Genomic DNA, 16,420 nt, shown 5'->3' with positions numbered 1-16,420 from the left:
TATGACACATTGATAGGTTGTTAAATGTTAAGAAGCCCTGAGACACAGTTCTATCTCACACAGGCTCCGCGTTCTACTGGACTCTATGGGTACTACTCCTCAACAATGATACGCGAGTAGAAACACCAAGGCCGTTTCACTAACACATGGGATACTTTAAAACCTGTTAAACCCCATGCCCCTGCCCGTGGGGGCAAAACACAACAATATTCACAAAACTGTGTGTAACCCACTCAAATAATGCAGTGAGTTTTTCACCCTGTAATAAACAGCAGCTCCTACTTGGGGCAGTGCTGGGGCAGCAGAGTCTGCATTTGAGGGAGGAGAGGAAGAGCAGGCTAGGGTGGTTGTTAATGAGGCTCAATGAGAGGGGGCCTTGTGTGTGTGAGAGTGTAAGCAGTGTTCAAATTGTTTGTGATGTGTTTTTTGATGCTACAAAAAAACAAGAACTAACAGAACCGACGAAAGTTTTGGAGCTGCAGTTTTTGTCTTTTCCCCACCAGAGAAAGGATTATAAACAGGGCTGCACATAACTGGTGCGCAGGTGCGCATGTTTACCTCCTTCAAAAACAGAGCACCGGGTCGTTTGAAAAAAGGCGCATTTGCGTACCAACATTGAGAGAGAGAGAGAGAGGGAGAAGAGAAAAGAGAGGAGAGAGGAGAGGGAGAGAGAAATATATTTGCGAGTTGCATATGAACTCAGGGCCGGCCTGTAGCACTGGCTAGATGTTCGCTTATGGCGCCAGATCTGGGCGCTGGCAGTTCTGGGAGGGAAAAAAACATTTTTGACCATTGGGGCTCATCCTAATTTTCGGCCTTGATGTAAGAACATTCATAATTAAGTAAATGTAAGACCCTTTTTACCCCGGTTACACGTTTCATTTGCCCTGTACGATGGGCGCTGTAAGGGATGAAAATGGGGGATGTTCTGGCGCCCGCAGCTCACAGCCAAAGTGCGAGTGAGCGTGGGAGCGAGCGAGGGAGAGAGAGAAGGGCGCACCGCCCGGTACCAGCGCTGTTGCTATTAGAATCTGGTTCTAGCTGCTCTAACGAATATAAGAAGAAGATGTTTCTACAATAATGTGGAGGGAGAGTCCTCTCCAGTCAGACTGAGAGGCTGATAACTACAGCTCAGTGAGGTAAAGACTCTGAGTGTTTAGATAGTTAACTTTAGTCTAAGTTCAAACGGTTGGTCACAATTTATGTAAACACATATTTGCAAGGCACTCCTTTATAATTATTGGGATAAACAGGTTTGAAATCATTCCAATGTATACTATAGGACAGTAACCAAAAAATATCCTTTAAAACTGGAGAGATTAAAAAAAATGCATAAATAAATAAATGTTAAGGTAAAATAAGATATGAATGAACAACACAAATGAAATAAATTACATTAATTTGTTATTGGCTATGGTAGGTTATTGGTTATGTTCACATACTTATTTGATTACATCCACTTGTCTAAGATGACAACAGAGACTTTCAACCCAAAACCAGCTGTTGACTTGTGGATGCAAGCAGCTAATCGCAGACTCAACCAGAGAGAAGGTAGTAGGCCTACATCATCAGCTACCATGTCTGACAGAGAGGAAGACAGTGAGGAGAACAGTCAGGAGGGTAGTGATGACAGCTTGTAGGATTACTGGTCGTGCTAATGTTGTCTTGTGTTCACCTCTGCATGTGTGTTATGTGTTTACCTCTGCATGTGTGTTCAGTGCCGTGTGTCTGGCAAATAAAGTCAAGACCCCCTCAAAAGTTACGGTTTATTTCATTTTAAGGATGAGCACCAAGCAACATCTCCAGGTGCTCCTTTGAGAATCAGGGCAAAAAAGTTATGGCACCCCTGATTATAAAGGATTCCACTCTCCAGAAAAAGGACTGATAATTTTTGGATTACCAGAAATAATCTACTGACTACCCAGGTTCGATTATTGTTTGTTTTGTTTCTGATAGCAGATTGGGTTTCACTGGGGTGGATGAGGGGTTTGTGAAAGTGTTGTATACAGGTTTAATCAAATGCTGGCTATATTAATTTAATATTGTTCTTTCTATTTATATTATCTTCTACTCCTCATTGAAAGCAACCTTTTACATAGATATGTTACATGTGTCTCAGGCATGGGCGTAGGAAGCATCCTCAATGTGGGTGAGACAATATGACGGGGGGTGTGGTGGGCAGGTGGTGGACCTAACCTCCTCTACGGGGGTCCGGGGGCATGCTCCCCCGGGAACATTGTTTTTTAAATGTTGAAGTTAAATGCATCAATCTGGTGCACTTTGAGAGCAACATGAGGGACTAAATCTATGGATACATCTCTCAACACCATATGAAACAGAACTGAACAGATTTACTTTTTCTTTATGCATATTTTACAAATCACTCCCCTTTTAAACTGTAGTATGAGTTGGAATTATTTCATACCTGTTATTCTCTTATTTTGCATAACTATAATGATCATATAAAGGTGTGCCTTTAGAAATACTTGTTTTGCATCAATCTTGATACAGGGTACTTATTATATGTTATAGTTCGGATTCCTAAAGCTTTTAGTCTACTATCCCATCATTCAAGGGTGGTTTTCACTATAAGTAATTGTTTATTTTTAGGACGGACACTATAATTTACAGTTTTTTACTATGTTCAATCTGAATTTACTTTAAAGACATCTATATTGATTCTGACTTTTTCTACATCCAACTCACAGGTTTATCATTGCTTTGAGAAAAAATATTATTCATTTACCCATTTTAGAAGGGAAGGCAAGGCAAGGCAAGTTTATTTATATAGCACCTTTCAACACAAGGCAATTCAAGGTGCTTTACAAAAATGAAAGACATTCAGACAAAGGCATTTAAAAACAGTCATTAAAAAGAAAAGATAATAAAAGAAACATTAAAAGAAAAATATTTGAATAAAAAGTTACAGTGCAGTTCAAGATATGAATAGTTCACACAGAAGTTCCACTTTACTGATGAACACAACGGCTCAGTTTCAATTAAAAGCAGCGACAAAAAGAAAAATCTTTAGTCTGGATTTAAAAGTAGTAAGAGTTGCAGCGGACCTGCAGGTTTCTGGGAGTTTGTTCCAGATATTTGGAGCACTGGCGGTTCTACGGGGTGGCACGGGGTGGCAGCTGCCACCTCAGAAAAATGCCTTGCCACCCCAGCTGCCACCCCAGTTGGCAGCTTTGTTTTGAAAGAAAAGTTGTGGCTCATCAGACATTTATGAGAAAAAATCTCTAATGTCCGAGTGCAAGTGAATGCAGCACAAGACGTGAGCCTTGTAACCCCTCCCCCGGCCCTGGCGCGAGCCTGGAAATATGATTGGCGGCAATTTCATTTGAACGGGGGGACAGCGCAAAACGAGAAGCATTTCGGATCCAATTAGGCGGAAGGAATGAGGTGTTTGCGGTCTGCAATGACAGAGAAGAGTCTGTCAAGTTTGGCTGTAAAGTAAGGCAAGGCAAGGCAAGTTTATTTATATAGCACTTTTCTGTATGCGACAATTCAAAGTGCTTTACAAAACAAATTAAAAGACTTTTTAGGATAAATACAGTAAAAACACATATATAATGGCATTTTACAACAGGCATTACAAAGCAAAGATAATAAAATAATAAAAATAAACACCACACGTATACAATACGTTTAAAAGGCATAGGCCTACTGTATTGCGAATATGAACTTCTCAATTAAAAGCAGCCAAAGAGATATGTTTTTAGTCTCGATTTAAAAATAGTAAGCGTTTCTGCGGACGTGCATGATTTGGGTAGTTTACTCCAGAGTGTCGGGGCATAATAGCTAAATGCTGTCTCTCCATTTTTTGTTTTCACTCTCGGAACCGATAGCAGACCCGTCCCAGAAGACCTGAGGCACCTTGATGGCTCGTAATTATGTAGGAGTTCAACAATATACTTTGGTCCTAAACCATGTAATGATTTAAAAACTAGCAATAGTAGCTACTTTAAAATCAATTCTTTGGCCGACTGGAAGCTAATGTAAAGACTTCAGAACCGGACTGATGTGATCCACTCCTCTTTTAGTGTTAGTGAGGACATGTGCAGCAGCGTTCTGAATCAGCTGCAGCTTTCTGATGGATTTTTTTGTGAGCCCTGTGAATACACTATTGCAGTAGTCGAGTCTACTAAAGATAAAAGCATGGACAAGCTTTTCTAAGTCCTGTTGTGACATTAGTTTTTTAATCCTTGATATGTTCTTCAGGCTGTACTCAGCATTGAATCAAAATGCACCATAGCTTTAAATCTTAATAAGTTTGTGAGGCGTTTTGCTGAACACGATGGTAATCGCCTTATTAAGCTGTAATAGGCATGCCAACTTGATGCTCTACTCACGGATGACTCGATGAGCATAATAAACTGTTAAGATGATGACCTTACGTGTGTATATATATATATTTTTCTTTGTGGAGGTCTGCTCCCAAAAAACTGTTTTAAATCCAGAGAAAGTCAAATAAGATGGTGTGTAAAACTACACTGCCCAGCCAAACAAAAGTAACCACTTTGATTTAACTAGGCGAGTAGGTACGGGCATTCCACTGGATAATAACTGCAGCGATGTATATGTTTTAGCTGAATACATGTTTTTTAACCCTAACTGATGCAGTTAGTCACTTCTTTAATGTTTGTTCTTTCTGATGTAAAGTCAAGGTTGTAACTGTTTACAATGAAGTTGTGGGGCGCTGAACTGTTCCTTTGAATCTTTTGATATGTGATATAATTACTTGTCTTTCAAATTTGAAGGAGGGTGAGCAAGCATCTTGAGGAACATTCATCATTAACTCCTCCTCCAAAAAAAAAAAAAAGTTTATTTAATAATAACACTGAATATGTGAATCATAACAGTGATTGACAGCTGATAGGAAGTATATGATTGTTAATAATATCATATTCATACAGACACACATCGATGAGACAGTTAATTAACGTACTTATTGCAGCAGTCTGCATAGATTTGGTACCCATGCTGGTCTAAGAGTGAGACAAACTAATTCAGTTATTGTTCAGTTAAAATTCATTAAATTATGCCTGCCACCTTATATATTTATATTTAAGGCTTTACTGATGTGTCACAATAGTGTCACCAAATGTTATTTAGTTAAAATATTAATATTGTGGCTTTCCAAGTTAACATTAATTGATATGACTGCGATTAAATTAGCATATACTTCTGCCGGGATGCCACCCCTGAAATTCTCCTGCCACCCTCTTGCCACCCCATGAATATTTTTCTAGATCCGCCCCTGATTTGGAGCATAATAACTGAACGCTGCTTTACCCTGTTTAGTTCTGACTCTGGGGACAGAAAGCTGACCAGCCCCTGAAGACCTGAGAGATCTGGATGGTTCATAATTTAGCAGGAGGTCAGAAATGTATTTTGGGCCTAAACCATTCAGTGCTTTATAAACCAGCAGCAGTATTTTGAAATCTATTCTTTGACACACAGGACGCCAGTGTAAAGACTTCAGAACAGGAGTGATGTGATCCACTTTCTTTGTGTTAGTGAGGACTCGAGCTGCAGCGTTCTGAATCAGCTGCAGCTTTCTAATAGATTTTTTAGTGAGACCTGTAAAGACACCATTACAGTAGTCGAGTCTACTGAAGATAAAAGCATGGACACGTTTCTCCAAATCCTGCTGTGACATCAGTCTTTTAATCCTAGATATGTTCTTTAGGTGCTAGTAGTCTGATTTAGTAATTGTTAGTAAGATATCAATTGTTCCGGGAATGTCATTTTCAAGCCTGAGACCTGAAAAACAGGCTTGGGGCTTAACTGGTTAAAATGTTTTACCATAATGTCTAATTGTGCATTGTATTACATCGCCCTATTTTATCTAGTTTAGCTTTTCTTGTTTCATTGTTTGTAATGGCAGAGATTAGGGATGAATAAAGTACAACTATAACAATAATCATATTAAAACATTTCAATCCATAGAAAGGTCTGTGCCACGCAATGTCAGTAGAAACAGCAACACTTGATTGCCCTTTTGTTTTACAGTCACAACTCACACTAGCTGCTTGCCGCTTAATCAAAATCAAAAGACCCCCAACTTCCTCCCAGACACCCGCCGAAAAAGCCCAACCCTCAAGCAAAGGACCCAAAAGCCTTTTTGCGCTTATCGTTGGCACTGATAAAAGACTAGCATATTCCTTCAAGGTCCAGTCTGTCCAGTGTCTTCTGGTGCACATGACATATAACCATATTATTCAGCCTTGTTTGACTCATCGATGATCTAAGCCAGGGGTCGGTAACAGGCGAACCACGGTCCGGTTCCGGACCCAGACGCAGACCTATACAGACCCGAACCTATAATCAATACAAATAGGGGATTTTTCGGCACCTCCCGCTTTTTTAACGCTGATTTGTGTGAGTTGTGTAATTCGTGGAGAACCGAAGAGTTTTCGTTTTTGGGGGGGGGGGGGACGGACAACGGACAACTTCTCACTTCAAAAAAGAAGAAGAAATCTAGACCGCAAAAATAATTAAACAAGCGAGTACCTGTTTTTTCTGGCCAAGGACAGGTTCCTTTAACACAACACGAGCATAACGTGTCTTCACGTGGTATATGCAAGCGGCAAACTCTGTGGAAGAGCAGGGACGCCAATACGGAAGTGGCACACACTGCAGTTCATATATTGGCCGATAGGGACTGACTGCAGAAAGGAGCAATTTCCATAGACCCCCATGTTAAAATGCCCAACTTTACACCAGAAAAAAACATGTTTATACCCATGGATGCAATAAATATTATGATGAATATAGTTGGATTCCACCTTCATGATTATGGATCTGTGAGTGAATTGTTTTCTAACACGACCCTTTTATTTATATTAGGTCTTAAAGTGTTTGCATAAATTATGGCGTGGTCACATTGAGTGACGGCTCTGTGAAGTGACTGGTGCTGTTAGCTTCTTGTCTCTCTGCTACCTGCTCCGTAAAGCGACAGGCACTCTGCCTGTTAAGCTCATCCAGGGAAAACAACTTGCCCCCGGCCGTGTTTGTTTGTTCTTCATGCTTATATATCGGACTATTGTGACTCGCTCTGCGGTTGAAACAGACGGTGCATGAATGCGGTTTTGCGGTAAGTGAAATTTGAGTACTTATTTATGTGTTAATGATTTTAATCAGCTACGTAATTAATGTTAAGGCTTGGTTAGCGTGTAAGCGAGTGGTAGCTACATCGGTGCTAACGATGCTAGCCTAATAGTAGCCTCCAAGTTAAAATCATAGACCAGATTTATAAAGGTTAAAACGAAATAGTTAAGCGTGAAGTGGGATAATATGTAGGTAGGAACTTTATGCATCGCTAAGGTTAATTTAAATTGGCTATGCTCAAGTATGTAGACAAGCTAATGTCGAAGTAGTGTATGTGTGTATTGTGTGAAATTGGTATCAAATAAACAGTAAACATTGGTAACACAACTTCCAAAGTTACAGTAGAATAAAAAGGACCCTGACTCGGACAATACACAATCCAACATGTTCAACAGAAGATAATCAGTTATATTGTTTGTACACATGGTACTTTACATATATATCTGTTTAAGATGTCCAGGTGATGCAGACAGGCTGGACCAGAGAGTGAGAGACAGAACTGGACTCCTCACAGCAGTGAACTTCAGCTCTTTTTTTCATACTGTACAAAGAATCAAGAAAGATATTGGTTTAAATAAATGAAGTATTGACTTTAATACACTGATATACATCCCATTAAACAATACTAAATATTAGATCACCTACACATCAGTGAAGTTGAGGGTTTTTTCCATGCAAAAAGTTAAATTTAGATGTTAACAAGCAATGTGATTTTGTCAGCTTTCTAATTTAATGTATTGAAGGCAAAGATATTTAACACAGTGAGAACTGCTAATATTTATCTCTCAATATTGTCTGTAAAAAACGTGGTCAAAGTTATTATTTCAGTGAGACAACAGAGCAAGCTTCTACAGTTGCACTACGTTTTGATAACAGTTCAATATTATTTTGATAACATATATTTCAATGTTGATGAACTTCATACTGTTCATTCATAATCTGATTGTCTTTGTAGCTCACTGTTGAAAAACAAACAAAAAACATTACAATTACAATTACAAAATAATTATAACTACAGCCCCTAAACACACAAACACCCCGCTTTCATAAATAACACACTTGTTCTGCAATAATATGTTTTATGTTTCCTGTAATTTTTGTTAGGAAAGGACATGCCTGAAAGACACAACATTTTCTCCTTCTCTGAGGGTCAAGAAGAACATCCAAGAGGAAAATTAAAAGCTGATATTATGAGATTTTAAGACCAGTACACTAAGAAACTACTTTTATTGTAAAAACAGTCAGCTGATCGAATGCACCTATTTCCACATCTACACTCCATCAGCTGATTATTTCTATTTGCCTCACTTTATGAGCTTCACATCACTTGTGCCTTGTACCGCAGAGTTTGCAACGTCACAAATAAATAGGGCCAATCTTCAGTCAGATGCGAATGTGTAATCTAACATTTTCAGTAAGAATAATGGACAAAAGGAGTGCAAATACAAATACAATTTATTGAAATGTGAACCAAAAGTTAATCGAATGTTTTAAATAAAAAGCACATATGAACAGAAGGTGTAAACTTATTAAATGTATAAGTAAACACATTTAGTCAAATAAAGTGACAGACTAGGCCTGTGCAGTTGGTATCAGCTTTGCCCAGCATGGGCTCCTCCATCAGGCCTGGTCCTCCTCGCTGAGGAAAGACCCTCAGTCCTCTCCAAAGAAACAGACAGGACGTCCATCACACAGAGGTTTCTCCCTGAAGTCTCTGCAGCTTTCTGGACACCACGCTGTCTCAATCCGTCCACACTGAATATGAGAGGGGGAAAATGAAAATAACAAATGCTTTAGACAATAAGAAACATAGAGTTGACTGTTGAGTTGCTCAGTTTTTTTAGATTGTCAATACTATTACTGTATAACTAATATATCAGGTTAAGAGGCACATTCAAATAAAGATTGGTCTTTAAATACATGTTTTTTTTTAATTGTTTGTCTAAAGTCAAGGATCTAGAACTGGTACTTAGTTTTAATGATACAGTCTGGCTATTATGCTGTTTGGAGGAGGCCTCACAGGTAAGAGCACTAACTAGCTACCATCACATGTACCTTAGCTTGACTTAAATGTATTAAACGTATAATTAAGTGATATCAAAATATAAATAACTAATGTCATGGAAACATATTAATATTTGCTTGATTCCAGTGTTGAATTTAGCACAATTGCATACAAACATTAAGGGATTTTAAGATTCTGAAGTATTATGCAAAAAACTCAATAACTTAGATTATTATTTATAGTTTTGCTGAATAGTTTCATGTCCGCTTACCTTAGAAACGTAAAATGCGATGGCAGTGTGCAGATGGGGAGCATGTTTGCTTAGCTTGGTAGCTTCAGCTCGCTCTGGAACTTTCAGCTCGGTGGCAGCAGTTCCCGCCTCGGCTCCGCCTCTTTGCCCTTATTTGGAGCAGGCTGGAGTAGGCGGGAGTTGAACTCTGACGTCAGTGTCGAGCCGTTAGTGGCCGACTCCGCCTACTAAGGGCTTCTCGGCAACTCTGCAGAGTCCTATGGGTGACGTCACGGACCCTACGTCCATTTATATATACAGTCTATGGATATATGTCTCGTCTGAAATGAGTGCTGACGGAGAGCACCGGAATGCCACTCCAGCCCTTCAAATATTGCAGTACCCATAAGGAGCCATACACATGGCGCAGTGTTTGCGTGGCTGTGTCTTTAGTTGTAAGCACAGTGGCGATCTGTTGTTATTAACATCTGGTTAGCTAGCTATGCTAACGAATTTAAAGAGCTTTTCTACAACCAGGTGGAAGAGAGCTCTCTCCTGAGAGGCTCAAATAACCTCAGCTCAGTAAGGTTAAGGCACACCTTGATATGATCATTATAGTTATTAATGAGACTAAATTAAAAACAGGTATAAAATACTATATGACAGTAACAAAAAAGTTGTTAAAAATAACAAGAATAGAGTTTTAAAGGGGAGTGATTTGTAAAATATCCAAAAAGAAAAATCTGCTTACAGTTCGGTTTCATATGGGTTTTGAAAGATGTACCCATAGATCTCCTAACTTTGCTCTCAAAGTGCACCAGATTGATGCTTTTAACTTCAATATTAAAAAAATTAAATCATGTTCACATGGATAGGATACTAAATACATTTGCACACATCTTGTGTCCATATATTTCTGTTTTGTGGTCATGCCACAACCGTGCACATGCATGTATGCGAGTCATGGTGAGATCTCTGGATTAAGAGGTTGCTTTTTCTTTGCACAGCATGAAAGAAAGGCCAAATGAATTGGCTGTGATTTTAGTTTTTTTAAGCAGAGGTTGAGTTCAATAATTTGTATGGCCCTCGGAGGATGTTGTAAAAATTGAAAGGAAAAAGGTTCCCCACCCCTGCTGTAAATAATAATAAAAACCCTTGATTTATAACTTAACATCTCTGTCTCCTATTGATCTGAGTATATTACAAAGAATAGCCAGTTAATTGAAGGATTATAGCACAGGCCTTTGTCAGATGGTATATTACGCTTTTTTTTTTCTGCTTCAAATAGTTCTCTCTTTTTTCACCATACCTGTGTTTGCATCACTGTAACCAATGAGCACCTGCATGTGTATGAGAATGGCCCTGACACCATTTCAGCCCAGATTTACAAACTCCTGGCAGGACAAGCTCGAGCTCACTTCTCGCACTGAATTTAAAAAAAAAGCAAGTGAGGGACTGCAATATAAGACGGAAAGAAAGAGAAACTTTAAAACTGTTCAATTGTTATGATGTGTAAAGACTGATATTGTTCTATAATCGTCTGAAACTGTTAAGTTGTGATATGAAACGGTTAACAAAGAAAAAGGGAAACTCAAGCTGCTGCTACACTTTATTTTATTTTTCTAAAATTAAGCACTTCTAAGATGCACATATTTTCAAAAGCTATTTCATTTATTTTCTCTATTTTATTTTTAAATGCAGCCCGAGAGGAACATTACAAATATCCACAGTATTTACGGTATATCTTTATAGCTCAATGTTAATTGACAATAAATTTTGTTGTTTATGAATTGTACTTTCTTTATTTGATTGGCAGTCAGTTGTTGATTACATGCAGATGTTGATAAAGCTACAGGCTACTTCAATATATCATACTAATTCATAAAGCAACTTAGACATTTTGATGTTCCGGACCTTTGCATGGGGAGATTTTCTCTAACTGGACCTCGTTGAATTTTAGTTGAATACCCCTGATCTAAGCCATGTCTTAAGCCTCCTCAGGGCACTAAAACTCCTCTCAGCCTCTGCAGAAGAGGCAGGGACGACCAACAGAAGCCTTACTAAAGCTTCCACCTGACCGAAGAGACCTGTCACCTCTGGCACTATTTCCCGAATAATGCTAGCAACATCTGAGCTTGTTTCATAGGTGTAATTAGCCCCAAACATGGCCAGCTGCACCTGCAGTAGTCTTGAATTCAATTCAGGATACTCTTCTACCACCTCTCCGTGTAGCAGCACATTATCAAGCTGCTGCAGCTTGTGGAATCCAGCTTGTTCAAACCTCTCTATGAATTGAGTATTCACTGTGTGCAAGGCATTGTAGAATTGGACTCTGTACAAGGACTGGGCATCGGGATGGATATGGGCTGCAGCCTGACCGGTGTAACGCTTTGTAGGTTTGCGGACATGAGGCATCTGAATTGGTTGTAGGTCCAACTTTGTTGCCACATGTTGGGGCAGAATCTCTGCTCCGCGCCGCCCCTATATGAGCGGGTTCTCAAAAGAAGGAACAATTCAAAGCAGCCAGGATAAGGGTTAAAAAATAATCTGCTCTAATGGCAAAAACATACAAATACATCACCTAATCACGAAGCACTCTGCAGAGTACTCCGGGCTCAGGTTCTACCACCGTGTGAGACACGTCTCAGGAACGGCCAGTCAAAAACAAGAGCCCCGATCTTCAAAATGATCACAACATTTATACAGAGTTCACTTCTGAGCGAGCTAGACAGTGAGTTGGCAGTGTTCCATTGGTCGGTTTCACTTCTGGGCGGGACCCCAAGCAGTAAGTCTGCGGTTGTTGATTGCATGTTGCTTCTGTGCGTGTGTGTGTGTGTGTGTGTGTTTCTGTCCCTCTGCCCTTAGGCAGATCCCCCAATCAATGATTTGGAGTCATGACAGAGGACTCTTTGACAGGACACATACTCATTCCCCCTAAACATCTTCAACACACACATCCTATCATGTATCTTATCACACAACAGTCACCTGTTTTTCTCTATGAAAGCCATATTTGTAAATATCCAAACGCCATCGTCCCATGACAGTCCCCGAATCAGTCAACCAACATAAGTTAATTGTTCTTGTGGCTTAATGGCTTCCCTGAACTTCCCTTCACCCCAAAGTCAGCTTACTAGGAATGAATACATTTTATTGATAAGCTCAAAAGGACCTTTATCTTGTTTACTGCTGGGTGACCCAAGTCTCAAGGCCTCTTTTGGGGTCTGTAGGAGATAAATCATTAATTCTACAAGACTTTAACTGCCTTATATCTGAAAATGTATCTGGGAATTCCCCTGTTAATTGCAAGGACTATTGATAATTAACAGAGAGACCCTATGGGCCTCTTCTTGGTATCTGCTAGGCAGAAGTCACTCAATGCAGAAATCACAAGTTTAACACACATTCTATATAAGGTGACATTAAAATGAATATACCAGATTGAACTTTCCTGCCATAACACGTTACTTTAATACTTCAAATAATACTTCACACAGCAGTTGCTTTCGAGAACAATACATCAAAATGCTCCTCCGTTCGCTTGTCCTGCATGCTTGTTTTGACATGGTCTACAGCAGGGCTATTCAATTGGCGGCCCGCGGGCCAAATCCGGCCCCCGGGTGATATTTACTGGCCCTTTGAGTATAATGTTAAAAAGTTAAAAAAAAATTAAAATAAAGTTTAATTAAAAAAAGAATTTCATTTAAAAAAATTGTTTTAGGCCAGAGTGCCCTTATTCCTGAGAGGGTGTTACATTGAGAGATAGAGGGGAAGACATTGCCTGAAAACGTTGGCGGGCTCGGGTTTCGAACCCACCTACTAGCAACTCATGTCATTTATTGCGTCTCTGCGCGCGTCCTCGCGGCTCGCGCTGCCCTTCACTACAAGCTTGTGCACCTTCGACGGTTTTGCGCCAATGGTACGATTAATCAAACCTGGTCAGCATAGTTGGATATCAAAATGTCTCTTTCTACGTTAAAAAAACGAAAGGTTGACACCGAAAACCGGCAATTCAACAGCGAGTGGAAAGAGAAGTACTTGTGTGTAAATGTCAGTGGGAGGCCCGTTTGTTTAATCAGCAATGATTGTTTATCGGTGTGTAAAGAGTACAACTTGAGAAGGCATTTTAAGACAGCTCACACCAACTTTGACGCCACTTTTCCAGCAGGCTCTGATGCTCGCCGCCAGAAGATTTTGGGTCTAACTTCGTGCTATGACCAAAGACGTAGCTCCCTGTTTCGGGCTTGCACTGACCAAGAGAGAGCTACCGCAGCGTCCCTACGAGTGGCCTGGATATTAGGCAAAAAGAAAATACCTTTTCCGGACGCAGAGACAGTCAAAGAGTGTATGCTTGCATCTATTGAGGAAGTGGTTGCAGATGAGAAAATCAGAAAAAGCATTATTGACTCAATTAAGAACATTCCGATTTCTGACAAGTCAACATCAAGGAGTGTGGAGACCCTTGCATCGGACGTTTTTGAGATTCTCTTGGACAAACTGAGAAAGGCGGAGGTTATGTCGCTAGCTATTGATGAATCCACTGACAGCAGCGATGTTGCACAGCTGTGCCTCTATGTTAGATTTTTTGATGGTGAGTTATTTCGGGAGGATTTACTTGGATTAATTCCTTTGGATGGACACACGACCGGTGAGGTGAGGTTCCACAAAGTGGTTTCGTTTTTCAAGGAGCACAAGTTGGGATTGGATCGTATTAACATGCTTGTAATGGATGGGGCCCCTGCGATGTCGGGCCGCACACAGGGACTGTCCGCTAGGCTGGCAGATGGGGCTCCACAGCTGAGATCGCTTCATTGCCTCATCCACCAAAGCCTCCTGTGCGCAAAAACTGAGTGGTGAGTTAAAAAACACAATGGACTCTGTCATGGCGATTATTAACTTTATTCATGTAGACCGGATAAGTGTGCTCCCAGGCCCACTCCAGGATCGTTGCGAGAGTAAAAAGCTGATCCGTCGTTCCACGACCAGGACAGAATCCGCATTGTTCCTCCTCAATCTGAGGTTTGACAATCAGCCTCACCCTCCTTTCGAGTACCTTAGCCTCTTAAGCCCGAGGGTCCCCCCAGTGGACCCCTCCCACCATTTTTTTACGAGACTATGTCTCAGGGCTTCTTAACATTTATGAAACTATTAATGTTCCATACCCTTTTAACGGGAAGAAACTCCGCTAACTGACAATACAGATGTAGCGATTCATTTCAGACAGTTTGAAACGCGAGGGCCGTGATTGGTACGTGATCTGCCCTCGCTCAAGGGAAAACCTCCAGCTTGACTTGAGACCGCCCCCGTGATAGATAAATGTAATTATAATGAAGCCAGCTGCAATGGATCATTGATCCACCAGGGGGTGCAGTGGGGTTCCACACTGGAGCTCATGTGAAATAAAGTCAGATACAGTACGCTGGATGTACAGCGGAACTTTGTTAAGATTCATATGTCACGGATATCATACTCTGTGCTAAATAAGAGACATGTAATCATTTACAAAACATCACCATGTTGTTATTTAACAAAATAATGTTGTTTAGTCGAAAAAAACGAACAGGAGGAAATGCAGCCCGGCTCTCGATTTTTAATCCTAATTTAATCATCATCTTCACCACGATCATTTATGTTTATGTTCGCCGAATTGACATGAAATCACTGACACATATGAATATACTGTATTCAACTTCATTAAAACGTTATTAACGTGCCTAAACTCAGTAATTCACTAAAAATATTTATATTTTAATGGAGCCTCGTCGGCAGATCAGGATCCCAAAATCTGCATGACGGGTGCTATTTTCCCCATAAGGAACAAGTCGCTGCAAATTATCCCGCTTATTACACGGCCACATTCTCAACAAAGTAACGACATGACTCCCAGTATTAATTGAAATGCTTTTATAGATTTAGAAAATGTTTTTATTGATTTAAAAAATAGTTGTATGTATTGATTTAAATTGACATGCATCCGCTAAGAAAAATAGTCCGTTGTTACCGTTTTTTAAACAGTCTGAATGAAACAGCAGCTCTCAGCTGTGTATTTACACAACTAATGGCCCATCAACCACAGCTCTCTCCCCCCCCTCCCCCTCTGATCTTTCTTCTCCAGCAGCTAAATTAACTGTAGGTTACTCTGAGTGACCATAGACTGTATGTGACAAGCTTACAGTTAGTGACGTAACAACACCATAAAAGCTGGTGGGTTGAAAGCAATACGGGAGGTAAAAATAACTAGAATAATTGTGATTCATTTATTGTGGCTTTTATGTTTTTAGGTATAAAATGTTATGTAATTCAGGCTTATAGTTCACCCTTCTCTAAAAGCCTTCAACAATGACAATATTCATATTAATTTAATCAATCCTTCCAACACACATTTTAAAAAATAGCCGACTGTAAGTTAAGAAATCATTCCAATATGTACATCTTCTGATGTAACAACAATAACATTATAAATAGTAACATAGCTGAACATGGTATTGCGCATTTAGCTTCGAGTGTTACTGACCTGAGATGTTTTTATTACATGAATTAAGGTGACTGAGGCTTTTTAACATACAGCGATGCAAACTCATCAGGTATGAAAAAGGTGACAAGGATCCGAGCCCCCGGCTCCCCCACCCCACAGAATATCGGCTTTAAAATGAGGAATAACAGAGGATATTAGCAGAACAACTAAAGCAGCAGTGTTAATAATAACAGAAACGCCAAAGAGTCACATCTAATAGAAATATATAAAAGCAGTTATTTTAAATTGTGTAGCAGTCAGTTTATAATTTTGGCAGCACTGTTGAGCATTTTGAAAATGTATTTTCATGCCTCTGTGCAAGGCTTAGTCTTTCCATCTTTATAGCCACATGGTGTAAAGTACCTAAGTTCATAAACTCAACAAGTATTATACTTGGGCCCAGTTTTGAGATACTTGTACTTTATTTAAGTATTTCAATGTTTTTGCTACTTTGTTCTTCTACCCCACTACAGTTCAGAGGTACATGGTGTACTTCTACTCCACTACATGTATGTAATACCTTTAGTTACTTTACAGATGTGGATGAATGATGTGA

The 16,420-nt window shown here is 39.8% G+C and overlaps 1 long non-coding RNA gene across 1 annotated transcript; it reads right to left on the bottom strand.

The window, feature by feature from the left end:
- Positions 1-8,553: 8,553 nt before the first annotated feature.
- Positions 8,554-9,519, bottom strand: LOC307036810. Its single transcript, XR_013807471.1, has 2 exons — positions 9,393-9,519; positions 8,554-8,871 (listed from the first exon to the last, which is right to left on the bottom strand). It is a non-coding gene; the product is annotated as an uncharacterized lncRNA (long non-coding RNA).
- Positions 9,520-16,420: the final 6,901 nt, after the last annotated feature.

Source organism: Notothenia rossii, assembly GCF_949606895.1.
Source record: "Notothenia rossii genome assembly, chromosome: 4".
Lineage (NCBI taxonomy): Eukaryota > Metazoa > Chordata > Actinopteri > Perciformes > Nototheniidae > Notothenia > Notothenia rossii.
The sequence above is the reverse complement of the archived record's forward strand: the minus strand, read 5'-3'. Positions and strand labels throughout refer to the sequence as shown.